Genomic DNA, 19,630 nt, shown 5'->3' with positions numbered 1-19,630 from the left:
TTTTACTTCTCTCCATTCATGAGTTTTGTTGGTATGCTAAAATGCTTGCTAATGACACACAGCTAACAATTACCTATCTCCTAGTTCTCTCTGTGGAAAAGTAGTTAACTCTTTTAACACTACTACCACACTCACAACACTTGTGACATCAGATGTGTGTTCCCACTTGCCCACCATGTAATTCTCTGTGACACGTTGATGTCCTACAATTCAATTCAGTTCTGCCACTAACCTGAGTTAGGACAGACCCCACAAGCTAAGGATTGGTCCCAGGTTACAAGTAAGTAGGTCCCCAGGTTACCCACAACTTCTGCCTGACGTGGTTACAAATCAGAGGTTCCCATGATTTCCTTCTCTTTGGATTCAATTATTTGCTAGAACAAACTAGCACAGAAGTAAGGAAACACCTATGTTTACCAGTTTATTACACAATAAGGGACATGATAAAAGATACAGATGGACAACCAGATGAAGAGATACATAGAGTGAGGTTTGAAGGGGTCCCAAGAACAAGAGCTTCTGTCCCTGTGGAGTTGCAGTGTTTCACCCTTCTGGCACTTGAATGTGGACACCAACCTAGAAGTTCCCCAAACTCCCTCCATGTTTCTGGGATTTTTATGGAGATTTTATCACAGGATAAATCATTAACTCAATTTCTAGCCCTTGTCTGCAGAATGGTGATGGGGGCTGAAAGATCCAAGCTTCTAATCATGGCTTGGCCTTTCTGGTGACCAGCCCCCATCAAGGGGCCCAAGAGTCATCATTAAAACAAACAAACAAAAAACTCCTATCACCCAGGACATCCCAAGGTATTTAGTAACTCTGTGTCAGGAACCAAGGTCAAAAAACAAATATTAGACGAAAAGGGGCTTTCTTCTAGTGCTCTTATCATTTAAAAAATCACAAGGATTTTAGGAGTTCTGTGCCAGTGACAAAGACTTATGTATATATTTTACTATACACCTGTTATTTCACAGTGACTGAGACTACATTAGGAACAATAGTGACAAAGGAGTATGATCATGTATAATACATATAGTGATAATACATACTAAGTAAAATCCCATGGACGGGAGGAGCCTGGTAGGCTTCAGTCCATGGGGTTGCTAAGAGTCGAATACGACTGAGAGTCTTCACTCTCACTTTTCACTTTCATGCATTGGAGAAGGCAATGGCAACCCACTCCAGTGTTCTTGCCTGGAGAATCCCAGGGACGGGGAAGCCTCATGTGCTGCCATCTATGGGGTCGCACAGAGTCGGACACGACGGAAGCGACTTAGCAGTAGTAGCAGCAAGTACAATCAATGTAATAAATGTGCTTTGGTTTATCAAGGGTAAAAGACCCCAAGTAAAGAATCAGAAAATGAAAACGGACAGGAAGAGACAGAATTTGTATGGATCTCTAAAAATAATGAATCTGAAAAGGAGTAAGAAAAGATGTTAAATTTCAGCCAAATTTATTCAGTTTTGAGGGAGTTATTTAAGATATAATTTATAAAGAAGGACTTTGTGTATTCTTTACTGCTGAATATATTCATGTAACACTAGAGTTTCGTTTTCTCTTTTTCAAAATGCTAAGTGTGCCTTGGCATAGTCTACTCTTTACAGATGTAATAAAAGTTTAGCCTTTACTTTACTTTTCTTTTTTTTTTTTTAATTTATTTTTTTACTGAAGGATAATTGCTTTACAGAATTTTGTTGTTTTCTGTCAAACCTCAGAATGAATCAGCCACAGGTATACATATATCCCCTCCCTTCTGAACCTCCCTCCCATCTCCCTCCCCATCCCATCCTCTGCTGCTGCTAAATAGCTTCAGTCGTGTCTGACTCTGTGCGACCCTAGAGAAGGCAGCCCACCAGGCTCCGCCATCCCTGGGATTCTCCAGGCAAGAACACTGGAGTGGGTTGCCATTGCCTTCTCCAATGCATGAAAGTGAAAGTGAAGTCGCTCAGTCGTGTCCAACTCTTCGAGACCCCATGGACTGTAGCCCACCAGGCTCTTCCGTCCATGGGACCCTCCAGGCAAGAGTACTGGAGTGGGTTGCCATTACCTTCTCCGATCCCATCCTCTAGGTTGATACAGAGCCCCTGTTTGAGTTTCCTGAGTCATACAGCAAATTCCCGTTGGCTATCTATTTTCCACATGGTAATGTAAGTTTCCATGTTACTCTTTCCATACATCTCACCCTCTCCTCCCCTCTCTCCATGTCCATAAGTCTATTCTCTATGTCTGTTTCTCCATTGCTGCCCTGAAAATAACGTCTTCAGTACCATTTTCCTAGATTCCGTATATATGCGGTAGAATGTGATATCTATCTTTCTCTTTCTGAGTGACTTCACTCTGTATATTAGGTTCTAGGTTCATCCACCTCATCAGGACTGACTCAAATGCATCCCTTTCTGTGGCTGAGTAATATTCCATTATGTACATGTACCATAACTTCTTTATCCAGTCATCTGTCGATGGACATGTAGGTTGGTTCCATGTTCTAGCTGTTGTAAATAGTGCTGCAATGAACAATGGGATACATGTGTCTTTTTCAATTTTGGTTTCCTCAGGATATATGCCTAGGAGTGGGATTGCTGGGTCATATGGTGGTTTTATTCTTAGTTGTTTAAGGAATCTCCATAACTTCTTCCATAGTGGCTGTATCAATTTACATTCCCACCAACAGTGCAAGAGTGTTCCCTTTTTTCCACACTCTCTCCAGCATTTACTCTTTGTGGACTTTTTGATGATGGCCATTCTAACTGGTGTGAGGTGGCATCTCATTGTAGTTTTGGTTTGCCTTTCTCTAATAAAGAGCGATGTTGAGCATCTTTTCATATGTTTGTTGGCCATCTGTATGTCTTCTTTGGAGAAATGTCTGTTTAAGTCTTTTTCCCACTTTTTTATTGGGTTGTTTGTTTTTCTGGCATTGAGTTGTATGAGCTGTTTGTATATTTTGGAAATTAATCCTTTGTCAATTGTTTCATTTGCTATTATTTTCTCCCATTCTGAGGGTTGTTTTTTCACCTTGGTTATAGTTCCTTTGTTTTATTTTTTTTTAATTGCCCTGTGCTGCCTCCGCCCCTCCTCAAGTTCCTTTGTTTTAAAACAGAAGCTTTTTTGTTTAAAAGCAAAAGCTTTTAAATTTAATCAGATCCCACTTGTTTACTTTTGTTTTTATTTCCATTACTCTAGGAGGTGGGTCATAGAGGATCTTGCTTTGATTTATGTCATTGAGTGTTCTGCCTATGTTTTCCTCTAGGAGTTTTATAGTTTCTGGTCTTGCATTTAGCTCTTTAATCCATTTTGAGTTTATCTTTGTGTACGGTGTTAGGAAGTGTTCTAGTTTCATTCTTTTACATGTAGCTATGCAGTTTTCCCAGCACCATTTATTGAAGAGGCTCTGTTTGCCCCATTGTACATTATTGTCACTGTTGTCAAAAATAAGTTACACATAGGTGCATGGGTTTATTTTGGGGCTTTCTATCTTGTTGCATTGGTCTCTATTTCTGTTTTTGTGCTGGTACCATACTGTCTTGATGACTGTCGCTTTGGAGTGTAATCTGAAGTCAGGAAGGTTGATTCCTCTGGCTACATTCTCTTTCTCAAGATTGCTTAGGCTCTTCAGGGTCTTCTGTGTTCCCATAAGAACTGTGAAATTTTTTGTTCTAGTTCTGTGACAAATGCCATTGGTAATTTGATAGGGGTCACATTGAATCTGTAGATTCCATTTGGTAGTATAGTCATTTTTCACAATATTGATTCTTCCTACCCAGGAACATGGAATATCTCTCCATCTGTTTATGTCACCTTTGACTACTTTCATCAGTGTCTTTCAATTTTCTATATACAGTTCTTTTGTCTCCTTAGGTAAGTTTATTCCTAGATATTTAATTCTTTTTGTTGCAATGGTGAATGGGATTGATGCCTTAATTTCCCTTTCTGATTTTTTGTTGCTAGTATATAGAAATGCAAGTGATTTCTGTGTATTGATTTTGTATCCTGCAACTTTGCTAAATTCACTAATTAGCTCTAGTAATTTTCTGATACTATCTTTAGGGTTTTCTATGTACAGTATCATGTCACCTGCAAACAGTGAGAACTTTACTTCTTTTATGATCTGGATTCCTTTTATTTCTTTTTCTTCTCTGATTACTGTAGCTAGGACTTCCAGAACTATGCTGAGTAATAGTGGTGAAAGTGGATACCTTTGTCTGTTCCTGATCTTAGGGGGAGTGCTTTCAGTTTTTCACCGCTGAGAATAATGTTTGCTGTAGGCTTATTATATATGGGTTTTGCTGTGTTGAGGTAAGTTCCTTCTATACCCATATTTTGAAGAGTTTTAATCATGAATTGGTGCTGAATTTTGTCAAAGGCTTTTTCTGCATCTATTGAGATTATCATATGGTTTTTATATTTCAGTTTGTTAATGTAGTGTATCACATTGATTGATTCGTATATATTGAAGAATCCTTGCATTCCTGGAATAAACCCAACTTGATCAGAATGTATGAGCTTTTTGATGCATTGCTGAGTTCTGTTTACTAAAATTTTGTGGAGGATTTTTGCATCTATGTTCATCGGTGATATTGGCCTGTAGTTTTCTTTTTTGTGTGTGTTGTCTTTGTCTGGTTTTGGTATAAGGGTGATGGTGGCCTCGTAGAATGAGTTTGGAAGTGTTCCTTCCTCTGCAATTTTTTGAAAGAGTCTTAGAAGGATAGGCATTAGCTCTTCTCTAACTGTTTGATAGAATTCTCCTGTGAAGCCATCTGGTCCTGGGCTTTTGTTTTTTGGGAGATTTTTGATCACAGCTTAAATTTCAGTGCTTGTAATAGAGTTGTTCTTAGTTTCTATTTCTTTCTGGTTCAGTCTTAGGAGATTGAACTTTTCTAAGAATCTGTCCATTTCTTCCAGGTTATCCATTTTATTGTCATATGGTTGTTCATAATAGTCTCTTATAATCCTTTGTATTTCTGCATTGTCTGTTGTAACCTCTCCTTTTTCTTTTCTAATTTTGTTGATTTGATTCTTCCCTCTTTTTTTCTTGATGAGTCTGAATAAAAGCTTGTCAATTTTCTTTATCTTCTCAAAGAAACAGCTTTTAGTTTTATTAATCTTACTAGTGCTTCTTTCATTCATTTCTGCTCGGATCTTTATGAATTCTTTCCTTCTACTAATTTTGGGGTTTTCTTGTTTTTCTTTTTCCAGTTGTTTTAGGTGTAAAGTTAGGTTGTCTATTCAATGTTTTTCTTATTTCTTGAGGTAGGAATGTATTGCTATAAACTTCCCTCTTAGAACTGCTTTTGCTGCATCCCACAGGTTTTGAGTTGTCATGTTTTCATTGTCATTTGTTTCTAGAAACTTTTTGATTTCCCTTTTGATTTCTTCAGTAACCTGTTGGTTATTTAGAAATGTGTTGTTTAATCTCCATGTGTTTGTGTTTCTTACAGTTTTTTTTCTTGTAATTGATATCTAGTCTCATTGCATTGTGGTCAGAGAACATGCTTGACATGATTTCAGTTTTCTTAAATTTACTGAGGCTTGATTTGTGACCCAAGATGTGGTCTATCCTGGAGAATGTTCCATGTGCACTTGAGAAGAAGATGTATTCTTCTGCATTTGCATGGAATGTCCTGAAGATATCAATGAGATCCATCTCATCTAATGTATCACTTAAGACTTGTGTTTCCTTAGTAATTTTTGGTTTGATAATCCGTTCATTGGTGTGAGTGAGGTGTTAAAGTCTCCTACTATTATTGTGTTACTATCTATTTCTCCTTTTAAGTCTGTTAGCATCTGTCTTATGTATTGAGGTGCTCCTATGTTGGGTCCATAGATATTTCCAATTGTTGTATCTTCCTCTTGGATTGATCCCTTGATCATTATGTAGTGTCCTTCCTTATCTCTTGTAATCTTCTTCATTTTAAGATCTATTTTGTCTGATATGAGGATTGCTACTCCAGCTTTCTTTTGCTTCCCATTTGCATGGAATATATTTTCCCATCCTCTCACCTTCAGTTTATATGTGTCTTTAGGTCTGAAATGGGTTTATTATAGACAGCATATATATGGGTCTTGTTTTTGTGTCCATTCAGCCAGTCTGTGTCTTTTGGTTGGCGCATTTAATCCATTTACATTTAAAGTAATTATTGATATATATGTTCCTATTGCCTTTTTCTTAATTGGGGTTGATTTTATAGATCTTTTTTTCTTCTCTTGTATTTTTTGACTATATAAGTCTGTTTAACATTTATTGTAAACCTGGTTTGGTGGTATTGAATTCTTTTAACTTTTGTTTGTCTGAAAAGCTTCTTATCTCTCCATCAGTTTTGAATGAGATCCTTGCCAAGTACTGTAATATTGGTTGTATATTTTTCCCTTTCAGTACTTTAAATCTATCCTGCCATTCCCTTCTGGGCTGCAGAGTTTCTGCTGAAAGATCAGCTGTTAAGCATATGAGGTTTCCTTTGTATGTTACTTGCTGCTTCTCCCTTGTTGCTTTTAATATTCTTTCTGTGTGTTTCATTTTTGTTAGTTTGATTAGTATGTGTCTTGGTGTGTTTCTCCTTGGGTTTATACTGTATGGGACTTTTTGTGCCTCTTGGACTTCACTGACTATTTCCTTTACCATATTGGGGAAATTTTCAACTATAATCTCTTAAAAAATTTTTCTCATACCCTTTCCTTTGCTTTTCTTCTGGGACCCCTATAATTCAAATGTTGATGTATTTGATATTGTCCCAGAGGTCTCTGAGACTATCCTCAGTTCTTTTCACTCTTTTTACTTTATTCTGCTTTTCAGAAGTTATTTCCATCATCTTATCTTCCAGCTCACTGACTCATTCTTCTGTTTCATATATTCTGCTATTGATTCCTTCTAGAGTATTTTTAATTTTGGTAATTGTGTTGTTTGTCTCTGCATGATTATTCTTTAATTCTTCTAGGTCTTTGTTAATTGATTCTTGCCTTTCATCCATTTTGTTTTCAAGGTTTGTGATCACATTTACTACCATTACTCTGAATTCTTTTTCAGGTAGTTTGCCTATTTTGTCTTCATTTATTTGGACTTCTGTGTTTTTAGTTTGTTCCTTCATTTGTGTAGTATTTCTCTGCCTTTTCTTCTTATTATTCTTTTTTTTTTTTTTTTAGCTTATTGTGTTTGAAGTCTCCTTTTCCCAAGCTTCAGGTTGAATTCTTTCTTCCTTTTGGTTTCTGCCCTCCTAAGGTTGGTCCAGTGGTTTGTGTAACTTGCTATGGGGTGAGATTTGTGCTGAATTTTTGTTTGTTTGTTTTTCCTCTGATGGGCAAGGCTGAGTGAGGTGGTAATCCTGTCTGCTGATGATTGGGTTTGTATTTTTGTTTTGTTTGTTGTTTAGATGAGGCATCCTGCACAGAGTGCTACTGGTGGTTGGGTGATGCTGGGTTTTGTATTCAAGTGGTTTCCTTTGTGTGAGTTCTCACTATTTGATACTCCCTAGGGTTAGTTCTCTGATAGTCTAGGGTCTTGGAGTCAGTGCTCCCACTCCAAAGGCTCAGGGCTTTATCTCTCTTCAAAGACCAGCCTAGGTCCAATCTACCAAGAGGTATTTCACCTGAAATGAAAGGGCCTTTACTTAAGTTCCAAAAGTCAGTGCACAAGAACACAACAAAGATCTCTGACTCAGCAGAAACTCGGTATTGTCTGCTACGTGGATAGGCCTCCTTGGATTACAACAGATAACTAGAGGGTCTGTCCTTGGCAGTGGTCAGCAGAACTCTATCCTTTACTTTTTATGCAGTCTCTCGGACAGATATTATTAATAAACCAAATAAAGCTCATTACTTAGCTAAATTTCCTTACTTTTGTGCAATTAAAACACTCTGTTGTTATTCTGTCTGATAAACAAGTGATGGTCCTTAACTTATTCTTTTTGGGTGCCCACAATCCTATCTTAATCAAGTGACCACCTAATAATGCCTTTGCTTTTGCTTCTAAGATCAGACCCTAAATCCTGGGGTGGGAGGAGGGGCAGATCCAGCCATCTTTTATACCTGATATTGTTATTAAGATTTACCAAGGAGTATAAGATAAATTCTAAAGATTGCTCTCTCACCTTATTAAAAAGAGGGATATTAGAAATGATTAGGGTTTTTTAGTATGCTCAGTATTTCTTAAATAGCTCCATACTGTAGTAAGAGCTATAATTGTCCTATTGGGACAATTACTGTTATTATCTTAGGAGAAAAGAATTATTGATACGAAAGAGCAGCTCAGCCTTCCTTAAATGTCTTTTTGTCTTCAACAAATTATGAGGACCTTGAAAAGAGATCCCACATTGATCAGTACTGCAGGTCAAACTCAGTGAGATAAATTTCTTGGGTTTGATTTTTAGCCACTGGAACAAAGAGCAAACAACATGGGGGCTTTTGAAAATGCAATCTACAAATATGTAGATTTCTTCTACACATTCCACATGAAAGATGATTCTCTGGCATTAGCAATTTCTTAACATTTATGACTTTATACACTCAGGGAGGTTTTCCTTCTGTAAACTTCTGGAAGCATCTTCTGTAGCATCTATATACATGAAATGGTCAGAATGCAAGACCATCATTTTGTGTGTGTGTGTGGTAGTCATTAGTGATCATGAATAAACTCTGGAGGTGATTTATGATTGTGAAAGTGTCTGTTAAGAAAAATTATCCAAAACTTGAAAATAAGACAAATAGAGTACAGTATGTTTTTTTTAAATTAAATCTTCACCTTTAATTGGAAGATAGATTTCCATCAACAGATGAATGGATTAAAGAAGTTGTCATACATATATACAGTGGAATATTAGTTGTAAAAAGGAGCAAATTTGATTCAGTTAAACTGAGGTTGGATGAACCTAGAGCCTGTTATACAGAGTGAAGTCAGAAAGAGAAAAACAAATATTGTATGTTAATGCAGCATCTCTTTTGTGTGTGTGAGAGAATGTGTGCTTTTTTAATATTTATGTTTATTTATTTGGCTGCAGTGGGTCTTCTTTGCGGCATGTGAGATCTAGTTCCCTGACCAGGGATCAAACTCAGGTCCCCTGCATTGGGATCTTGATGTCCTATCCACTGGACCACTAGGGAAGTCCCAGAGAATGTGTTTTTTATTTATAAAATTACCCTAACTCCACACGACCAATGCCAGAGTTTTACTACATATTGTTTTTTAAAAAAGGCTCACATCCTTTTAACATTTATGGGAACATTATCTAACAAGCCTGCCCATTTAGGGGAATTTACCTTTGTTGGATGTGCAATTCACTTTTGATTAAAGGCTCAGACTTTGTGAGTTTACTTGTTCACTTACTAAATATAAAATCTGTATATTTGTCCTCAAATCCTGAATGCTATTAATCATTACACTTGGATAATAGGGTCCAGTAGAGAAGCAAATAGTTTCTGAGCCACAGAATAGAAAATCCCAAAGATTACTGCCCTGGAAGACATTGATCAGTTTTGCATCAGCTTAGCAGTTGTATTCAAATACATATTGATACCCACTTCTTCAAATACCCACTTTGAACCAGTTTTACCATCTGCTGGCTTCCTAAATAATGAGTTAAATTTATAAACACTGCATTTTTAAATTCTCAAAATTATACTTTGACAAATGTTTAACAAAGTGAACTCTGGGGTATACACATCCAAAGAGATATTTTATGGGGAAAGTGACTCCATATTTATCCTCTTGCCACCAACCTCTGAGGACATTTCACACACATACACACATACACACACACACACACTCAGAGGCTTCCCTATAGCCCTGTGTTTCCTAAATGTACTTTAACCTGGCAGCCTTCTCCTTTCTCCCCACTGCTGCTGCCGCTGCTGCTAAGTCACTTCAGTCGTCTCTGACTCTGTGCGACCCCATAGAGGGCAGCCCACCAGGCTCCCCTGTCCCTGGGATTCTCCAGGCAAGAACACTGGAATGGATTGCCACTTCATTCTCCAATGCATGAAAGTGAAAAGTGAAAATGAAGTCGCTCAGTTGTGTCTGACTCTTCACGACCTCATGGACTGCAGCCCACCAGGCTCCTCCATCCATGGGATTTTCCAGGCAAGAATACTGGAGTCGGGTGCCATTTCCTTCTCCTCTCTCCCCACTACCTTTGGTTATTATATATGTGTTACATCAGATTGATTTTTTCTCCAAAACACATGCTGAGTGTATCTGTCTCTCTCCACCTCTGCTGACACCATCCTAGTTTGAGTTATTACTACCTTTTGCTTGAGTTTAGCATGAATCTGAAACATGGGTCCCCTGTTCTATCCTGCTGCTCTTCAATCCATTTTTCATACAGTGATCTAAGTGATCTTTCAAAAACAAAATTATATTCTGTTTTCGCGTTTTAAAAATTTCCCTACCATGTGTAAAATAGATATCTAGGGGGAACCTGCTGTATAGCACTGGGAGCTCAGCTTGGTGCTCTCTGGTGACCTTGAGGGGTGGGATGGGGATAAACGAGAGGGAGGGCTATGAGGGAGGGGATATATGTATACATATAGCTGATTCATGTCGTTGTACAGCAGAAACTAACACAGCATTGGAAAACAATTATACTCCAATAAAATAAATACATTAAAAGGGGAAAAAAATACAACCTTCCCACTGGGTTCCCACTGCACGCAAACCAGAATCCAAGCTTCTTCCTTACCGGGCCCGACATGAGGTGCCTCTTGCCTGCCCCTCTCCCTTCAGATCACAGGCCCCCTCCCCCTCTCTCTCTGTATTCTAGCCTCACCAACCTTCCTCCTCTTCCTAGAACAACCTTAAGGTCCTGCTTCCTGGAATCATCCTCCTCCAGATCTTTACTTGATGGTTTCTCCATATCCTTCAGTCTCAGTTTAAATGTCACCTCCTCAGAGAAGCCTTCTTGATCACCTAGTTTAAAATAGGTCCTCCGTAAAACACATGATCTGAAAGGAATATGCACCCTAATGTTGACTGAAGCACTGTTTACAATAGCCAAGGCGTGGAAGCAATGTAAATGCCCATCAACCGAGGAATGCATAAAGAAGATGGGGTACATATACATATGTACAATGGAATATTGCTCAGCCATTAACAAGAATGAAATCACGCCATTTGCAGCAACACGGATGGACCCAGAGAATTTCAGACCGAGTGAAGTAAGTCAGACAGAGAAAGAGAAATATCACATGACATCCCTTATATGTGGAATCTAAACAGAAATGATACAACTGAACTTACAAAACAGAAAGACTCACAGACTTAGGGAACGAGCTTATGGTTGCCGGGGGAAAGGGATAGTTAGGGAGCTTGGGATGGACAGGTACACACTGCTGTATTTAAAATGGATAATCAACAAAGACCTATTGTGTAGCACATGGACCTCTGATCAATATTATGTGGCAGCTTGCGGGAGGCGGGGGTTTGAGGGAGAATGGATCCATGTATATGTATGACTGAGTTCCTTCACCATTTATCTGAAGTTATCACAACATTGTTAATTGGCTATGTATTTTGTATACCCCAATACAAAATAAAAAGTTCCAAGCAAAATCAAATAGATCCTCCATGTATCAAAGAGGCCAAGGAAGAAAAGTCTAATCTTCTAAGTTAGGGGGGCTGAAAATGTGTTATGTTGTTAAATGTCTTCTAGTTTTACTGTAGGGTTGCCTGAAAGTCTACTGTACAGAGTCTTTTTAAGGATATCTTTGTTCTCTTTTAAAATTCATGAATTCTCGTGAATTCCTAGAAGGATTAAGGCAAAGGTGGAAGGGAAAAACAGTTGGCTGGGGGCAGGAATTCGGTCTGCAGATAGGCTTTGTGAGGCCTAAACAAGTGTTTAAATATTTGAATTATTGCCAACATTTAAAGAATTAAGAGGTTTTCAAGTAAACATTTGTTGTGTGTGTGGGTGTTGAAATCAGGTTGACTTTCTCCCTAGGCGATAATCATGTGAAAGGACAGCACCTTCTAGGGGTCTCCAATTCCCACCCAATTCACAACATTCTTGGGAGTGACTGCCTGCACTTTGCAACACCTCTATCATCTCTTACGTAATGACTTGAGAACAACTTGCCTGAGACAAGATTTTTTATAGGCAAGGCAATGGTGATTAAAAAAAAAATAGAGCTATGTAATATCAGATGTATAAGCTGAGTCTTAGAAAGTAATTTAGAGATCCTCTAGGTACCCTTTTTTCCAATGAAAGAATTCTTTTAATTTTTACAGCCTTTTGAAGAAAGTATTAACTTTTCTTAGATGAGGACACGGGTCCTCAGAGAGATCATATAGCCAGTAACTGGTAGAATCTAGACGACTCTCTTTCTCACTGGAATTAGTTTCATTTTTAGAGTTCTTTCTTCCACACTGCTTCCCTACATGATAGCAGGCTCTGTGTATAGCCAGTGTGAGAATCTGGCCAACAGCTAACAAGAATTTCTGCTCAGTTCTCTGGGCTCTGCATCCTTGCCCTAGGCTTTGACTCTAGGCATCCTTCTGCATCTTCTGTGTCACTGATTCAAGAACCAGATCACATGCCTCTTCTTGATTGAGCTTGTGGTCTCCTGGCTCATGTTCCTTTCTTGCTGTCATTTGTTCACACTGTGTTTGTTTTTTCCTTCAGAAATGTTTATTCAATGAGTGAGTGAGGGAGTGAGTGCTCAGTGGTGTCTGACTCCTTGCGACCCCATGGACTGTAGCCCACAGCACTCCTGGGTTGCCATTTCCTCCTGCAGGGGATTTTCTCCACCCAGCACTGGAATGTGCATCTCCTGCAATGCAGGCAGATTCTTTACCACTGAGCCACTGGGGAATCCCTTTTTATTCAATAGAGTTTTAATTAATCTTTCCAGTTTTATAGAAGTATAATTGACATATAACAATGTACAGGTTTAAGGTGTAAAATATGTTCATTTGATATACTAATATATCACAAAATGATTACCACAGTAGCATCAGTTAACACCTCCATCATCTTACCTAATTAGCATTTCTTTTTTGTGATGAGAACATTTAACTTTCTTATTCTCTTAGCAATTTCAAGTATATAATACAGTATTGTTAAGTATAATCACCATACTGTGTATTAGATTCCCCTGAACTTTTAACTGGAAGTTTGTTGCTTTTGACTACACCTCCCCATTTCTACTCTTATGCACCAGCCTGGCTCCTCGCAACAGCAAATCTACTCTCTATTCTTTGAGTTTGCTTTCTTTTAGACTCCACATAGTAGTGATTTGGATGGCTGGTATTTGTTGAATAGTGCTCAGTTGCTCAGTCATGTCTGACTCTCTGCAACCTCATGAACTCTAGCCTGCCAGGCTCCTCTGTCTATGGAAATTTTTCAGGGAAGAATACCGGAGTGGGTTGCCATTTCCTACTCAAGGGAATCTTCCTGACCCAGGGATCGAAATTGAGTCTCTTGAATCTCTTACATTGGGAGGCAGATTCTTTATCATTGCACCACATGGGAAGCTCCATATTAGTGATACCATATACTATTTGCTTTCTCTGTCTGGTTTATTTCACTTAGCATAATGTTCTCAAGGTCCACTCATGTAGTCACAAATGGAAGGATTTCCTTCTTTCTCGTGGCTGAATACTATTCTTTATATATTTATAATAATATGTTAATCATATGTATAAATAATATTTTCTTTATCCATTCTTCATCTGCACATAGATACAGAGGTTGTTTCTATATCTTCAGTTCAGTTCAGTTCAGTTCAGTCGCTCAGTCGTGTCCGACTCTTTGCGACCCCATGAATAGCAGCATGCCAGGCCTCCCTGTCCATCACCAACTCCTGGAGTTCACTCAGACTCATGTCCATCGAGTCAGTGATGCCATCCAGCCATCTCATCCTCTGTCGTCCCCTTCTCCTGCCCCCAATCTCTCCTAGCAACCGAGTCTTTTCCAATGAGTCAACTCTTTGCATGAGGTGGCCAAAGTACTAGAACTTCAGCTTTAGCATCATTCCTTCCAAAGAAATCCCAGGGCTGATCTCCTTCAGAATGGACTGGTTGGATCTCCTTGCAGTCCAAGGGACTCTCAAGAGTCTTCTCCAACAACACAGTTCAAAAGCATCAATTCTTTGGCGTTCAGCCTTCTTCACCATCCAACTCTCACATCCATACATGACCACAGGAAAAACCATAGCCTTGACTAGACAGACCTTAGTCGACAAAGCATGTCTCTGCTTTTGAATATGCTATCTAGGTTGGTCATAACTTTTCTTCCAAGGAGTAAGCGTCTTTTAATTTTATGGCTGCAGTCACCATCTGCAGTGATTTTGGACCTCCCCAAAATAAAGTCTGACACTGTTTCCACTGTTTCCCCATCTGTTTCCCATGAAGTGATGGGACCAGATGCCATGATCTTTGTTTTCTGAATGTTGAGCTTTAAGCCAACTTTTTCACTCTCCTCTTTCACTTGCATCAAGAGACTTTTGAGTTCCTCTTCACTTTCTGTCATAAAGGTGGTGTCATCTGCATACCTGAGGTTATTGAGATTTCTCCCGGCCTACTGTGAATAATGCTACATGATTATGATAATGTAGGTATCTTTTTGAGATTCTGATTTCATTATTTTGGGCTATATACCCAGAAGTGGAATTGCTAAGTCACATGGTTCACTTCAGTCGCCCAGTCGTGTCTGACTTTGTGTGACCATCATGGACTGCAGCATGCCAGGCTACCCCATCCATCACCAACTCCCAGAGCTCACTCAAACTCATGTCCATTGAGTCAGTGGTGCCATCCAACCATCTCATCCTCTGTCATCCCCTTCTCCTCCCACCTTCAATCCTTCACATCATCAGGGTCTTTTCAAATGAGTAAGTTTTTCCCATGAGGTGGCCAAAGTATTGGAGTTTCAGCTTCAGCATCAGTCCTTCCAATGAATATTCAGGATTGATTTCCTTTAGGATGGGCTGGTTGGATCTCCTTGCTGTCCAAGGGACTCTCATGAGTCCTCTCCAACACCACAGTTCAAAAGCATTAATTCTTTGGTGCTCAGCTTTCGTTATAGTCCAACTTTCACATCCATACATGACTACTGGAGAAACCATAGCCTGACTAGATGGACCTTTGTTGGCAAAGTAATGTCTATGCTTTTCAATATGCTGTCTAGGTTGGTCATAACTCTCCTTCCAAGGAGTAAGCGTCTTTTAATTTCATGGCTGCAGTCACCAACTGCAGTGATTTTGGAGCCCAAAAAGATAAAGCCTGACACTGTTTCCACTCTTTCCCCATCTATTTGCCATGAAATGATGGGGCCAGATGCCATGATCTTAGTTCTCTGAATGTTGAGTTTTAAGACACTTTTTCACTCTCCTCTTTCACTTTCATCAAGAGGCTCTTTAGTTCTTCTTCATTTCTGCCATAAGTGTGGTGTTATCTGTATATCTGACACATGGTTAGTTCTATTTTTAATTTTTTGAGGAAATTTCATAGTGGTTTACATAGTGACTGTATCATCTTTCACTAACATAAACAGTGCATGAGAGGGTTCCCTTTTCTCCCTATCCTTGCCAACATTTGTTATCTCTTGTATTCTTGATGATAGCCATTTGAACAGGCATGAGGTGATATCTCCTTGTAGTTTTGATATGCATTTCCCTCATGATAGGCAGTATTAAGCATATTTTCGTGTACCTTTTGGCCTTTTGTATATATTCCTTGAAGAATGTCCAGAATTTGTATATATTCTTTGAAACATTCTACCCAGTTCCTCTGCATATTTTTTAAATCAGATTTTTTTCTCTTCAGTTCTGGGAATTCCTTAAATATTTTAAATATTAACCGCTTATCAGATTTAGTGTTTTCCCTCCTAGCTCAATCGATAAGAATCTGCCTGCAATGCAGGAGACATGGGTTCGATTCCTGGATTGGGAAGATCCCCTGGAGAAGGAAATGTCAACCCAATCCAGTGTTCTTGCCTGGAGAATCCCATGGACAGAGGAACCTTGTGGGCTACGGTCCATGGAGTCGCAAGAGTTGGACATGACTGAGTGACTTTCACTACTATCAGATTTATGCTTTGAAAATGTTTTCTCTCACTCTGCAGGTTGACATTTCATTGCAGTTTTTTAGTTTAATGTAGTCCCACTTATTTGTTTTAGCTTTAGTTTCATGTGCTTTTGGTATTATATTGTTATAAAATTGTTGCCAAGATCAGTGCCAAAGAGCTTCTTCCCTATGTTTTCTCCAGGGGTTTTATAGTATCAGGTCTTATATTCTTTTCAAGTTAAGTTTGGGAATGATGTAAAATAGGCATACAATTTTATTTTCCTTCATGGGATTATCCAATATTCTTGTCACTCTTGTCAAAAAAGAGTTCAGTTCAGTTCAGTCACTCAGCCCTGTCTGACTCTTTGTGACCCCATGAATCGCAGCATGCCAGGCCTCCCTGTCCATCACCATTGCCCAGAGTTCACTCAGACTCGCATCCATCGAGTCCGTGATGCCATCCAGCCATCTCATCCTCGGTTGTCCGCTTCTCCTCCTGCCCCCAATCCCTCCCAGAATCAGGGTCTTTTCCAATGAGTCAACTCTTCGCTTGAGGCGGCCAAAGTACTGGAGTTTCAGCTTTAGCATCATTCCTTCCAAAGAAATCCCAGGACTGATCTCCTTCAGAATGGACTGGTTGGATCTCCTTGCAGTCCAAGAGACTCTCAAGAGTCTTCTCCAACAACACAGTTCAAAAGCATCAATTCTTTGGCGCTCAGCCTTCTTCACAGTCCAACTCTCACATCCATACATGACCACTGGAAAAATCATAGCCTTGGCTAGACAGACCTTAGTCGGCAAAGTAATGTCTCTGCTTTTGAATATGCTATCTAGGTTGGTCATAACTTTTCTTCCAAGGAGTAAGCGTCTTTTAATTTCATGGCTGCAGTCACCATCTGCAGTGATTTTGGAGCCCCCCAAAATAAAGTCTGACACTGTTTCCACTGTTTCTTCATCTATTTCCCGTGAAGTGATGGGACCGGATGCCATGATTTTCGTTTTCTGAATGCTGAGCTTTAAGCCAACTCTTTCACTCTCCTCTTTCACTTTCAAGAGGCTTTTGAGTTCCTCTTCACTTTCTGTCATAAGGGTGGTGTCATCGGCATATCTGAGGTGATTGATATTTCTCCCGGCAACCTTGATTCCACCTTGTGTTTTTTCAGTCCAGCGTTTCTCATGATGTACTCTGCATATTAGTTAAATAAGCAGGGTGACAATATACAGCCTTGACGTACTCCTTTTCCTATTTGGAACCAGTCTGTTGTTCCATGTCCAGTTCTAACTGTTGCTTCCTGGCCTGCATACAGATTTCTCAAGAGGCAGGTTAGGTGGTCTGGTATTCCCATCTCTTTCAGAATTTTCCACAGTTGATTGTGATCCACACAGTCAAAGGCTTTGGCATAGTCAATAAAGCAGAAATAGATGTTTTTTCTGGAACTCTCTTGCTTTTTCGATGATCCAGCAGATGTTGGCAATTTGATCTCTGGTTCCTCTGCCTTTTCTAAAACCAGCTTGAACATCAGGGAGTTCACGGTTCATGTATTGCTGAAGCCTAGCTTGGAGAATTTTGAGCATTACTTTACTAGCATGTGAGATGAGTGCAATTGTGCGGTAGTTTGAGCATTCTTTGGCATTACTTTTCTTTGGGATTGGAACGAAAACTGACCTTTTCTAGTCCTGTGGCCACTGCTGGGTTTTCCAAATTTGCATACTGAGTGCAGCACTTTCACAGCATCATCTTTCAGGATTTGAAACAGCTCAAGTGGAATTCCATCACCTCCACTAGCCTTGTTCGTAGTGATGCTTTCTAAGGCCCACTTGACTTCACATTCTAGGATGTTTGGTTCTAGATGAGTGATCACACCATCGTGATTATCCGGGTCATGAAGATCCTTTTTGTACAGTTCTTATGTGTATTGTTGCCATCTCTTCTTAATATCTTCTGCTTCTGTTAGGTCCATAGCATTTCTGTCCTTTATCGAGCCCATCTTTGCATGAAATTTTCCCTTGATATCTGTAATTTTCTTAAAGAGATCTCTAGTCTTTCCCATTCTCTTGTTTTCCTCTATTTCTTTGCATTGATCACTGAAGAAGGCTTCCTTATGTCTTCTTGCTGTTCTTTGGAACTCTGCATTCAGATGCTTAGATCTTTGCTTTTCTCCTTTGCTTTTCACCTCTCTTTTCACAGCTATTTGTAAGGCCTTCCCAGACAGCCAATTTGGTTTTTCGCATTTCTTTTCCATGGGGATGGTCTTGATCCCTGTCTCCTGTACAATGTCATGAACCTCATTCCATAGTTCATTAGGCACTCTATCTATCAGATCTAGGCCCTTAAATCTATTTCTCACTTCCACTGTATAATCATAAGGGATTTGATTTAGGTCATACCTGAATGGTCTAGTGGTTTTCCCTGCTTTCTTCAATTTCAGTCTGAATTTGGTAATAAGGAGTTCATGATCTGAGCCACAGTCAGCTCCTGGTCTTATTTTTGTTGTCTGTATAGAGCTTCTCCATCTTTTGCTGCAGAGAATATAATCAGTCTGATTTCGGTGTTGGCCATCTGCTGATGTTCATGCGTAGAGTCTTCTCTTGTGTTGTTGGAAGAGGGTGTTTGCTATGACCAGTGCATTCTCTTGGCAAAACTCTATTAGTCTTTGCCCTGTTTCATACCGCAATCCAAGGCCAAATTTGCCTGTTACTCCAGGTGTTTCTTGACTTCCTACTTTTGCATTCCAGTCCCCTATAATGAAAAGGACATCTTTTTTGGGTGTTAGTTCTAAATGGTCTTGTAGGTCTTCATAGAACCCTTCAACTTCAGCTTCTTCAGTGTTACTGGTTGGGGTATAGACTTGGATTACTGTGATATTGAATGGTTTGCCTTGGAAATGAACAGAGATGATTCTGTCATTTTTGGGATTGCATCCAAGTACTGCATTTCAGACTCTTCTTTGACCGTTATGGCTACTCCATTTCTTCTGAGGGATTCCTGCCCATAGTAGTAGATATAATGGTCATCTGAGTTAAATTCACCCATTCCAGTCCATTTTAGTTCACTGATTCCTAGAATGTCAATGTTCACTCTTGCCATCTCCTGTTTGACCACTTCCAATTTGCCTTGATTCATGGACCTGACATTCCAGGTTCCTATGCAATATTGCTCTTTACAGCGTCTGACCTTGTTTCTATCACCAGTCACATCCACAGCTGGGTTTTGTTTTTGCTTTGGCTCCATCCCTTCATTTTTTCTGGATTTATTTCTCCACTGACCTCCAGTAGTATATTGGGCATCGACTGACCTGGGGAGTACTTCTGTCAGTATCCTATCATTTTGCCTTTTCATACTGTTCGTGGGATCCTCAAGGCAAGAATACTGAAGTGGTTTGCCATTCCCTTCTTCAGTGGACCACATTCTGTCAGACCTCTCCACCATGACCCGCCCATCTTGGGTTGCCCTGCGGGCATGGCTTAGTTTTATTGAGTTAGAAAAGGCTGTGGTCCTAGTGTGATTAGATTGACTAGATTTCTGTGAGTATGGTTTCAGTGTGTCTGCCCTCTGATGCCCTCTTGCAACGCCTACCATCTTACTTGGGTTTCTCTTAACTTGGGAGTTGGGTATCTCTTCACGGCTGCTCCAGCAAAGCACA

Source organism: Capricornis sumatraensis, chromosome 4, assembly GCF_032405125.1.
Source record: "Capricornis sumatraensis isolate serow.1 chromosome 4, serow.2, whole genome shotgun sequence".
Classification (NCBI taxonomy): domain Eukaryota; kingdom Metazoa; phylum Chordata; class Mammalia; order Artiodactyla; family Bovidae; genus Capricornis; species Capricornis sumatraensis.
The sequence above is the reverse complement of the archived record's forward strand: the minus strand, read 5'-3'. Positions refer to the sequence as shown.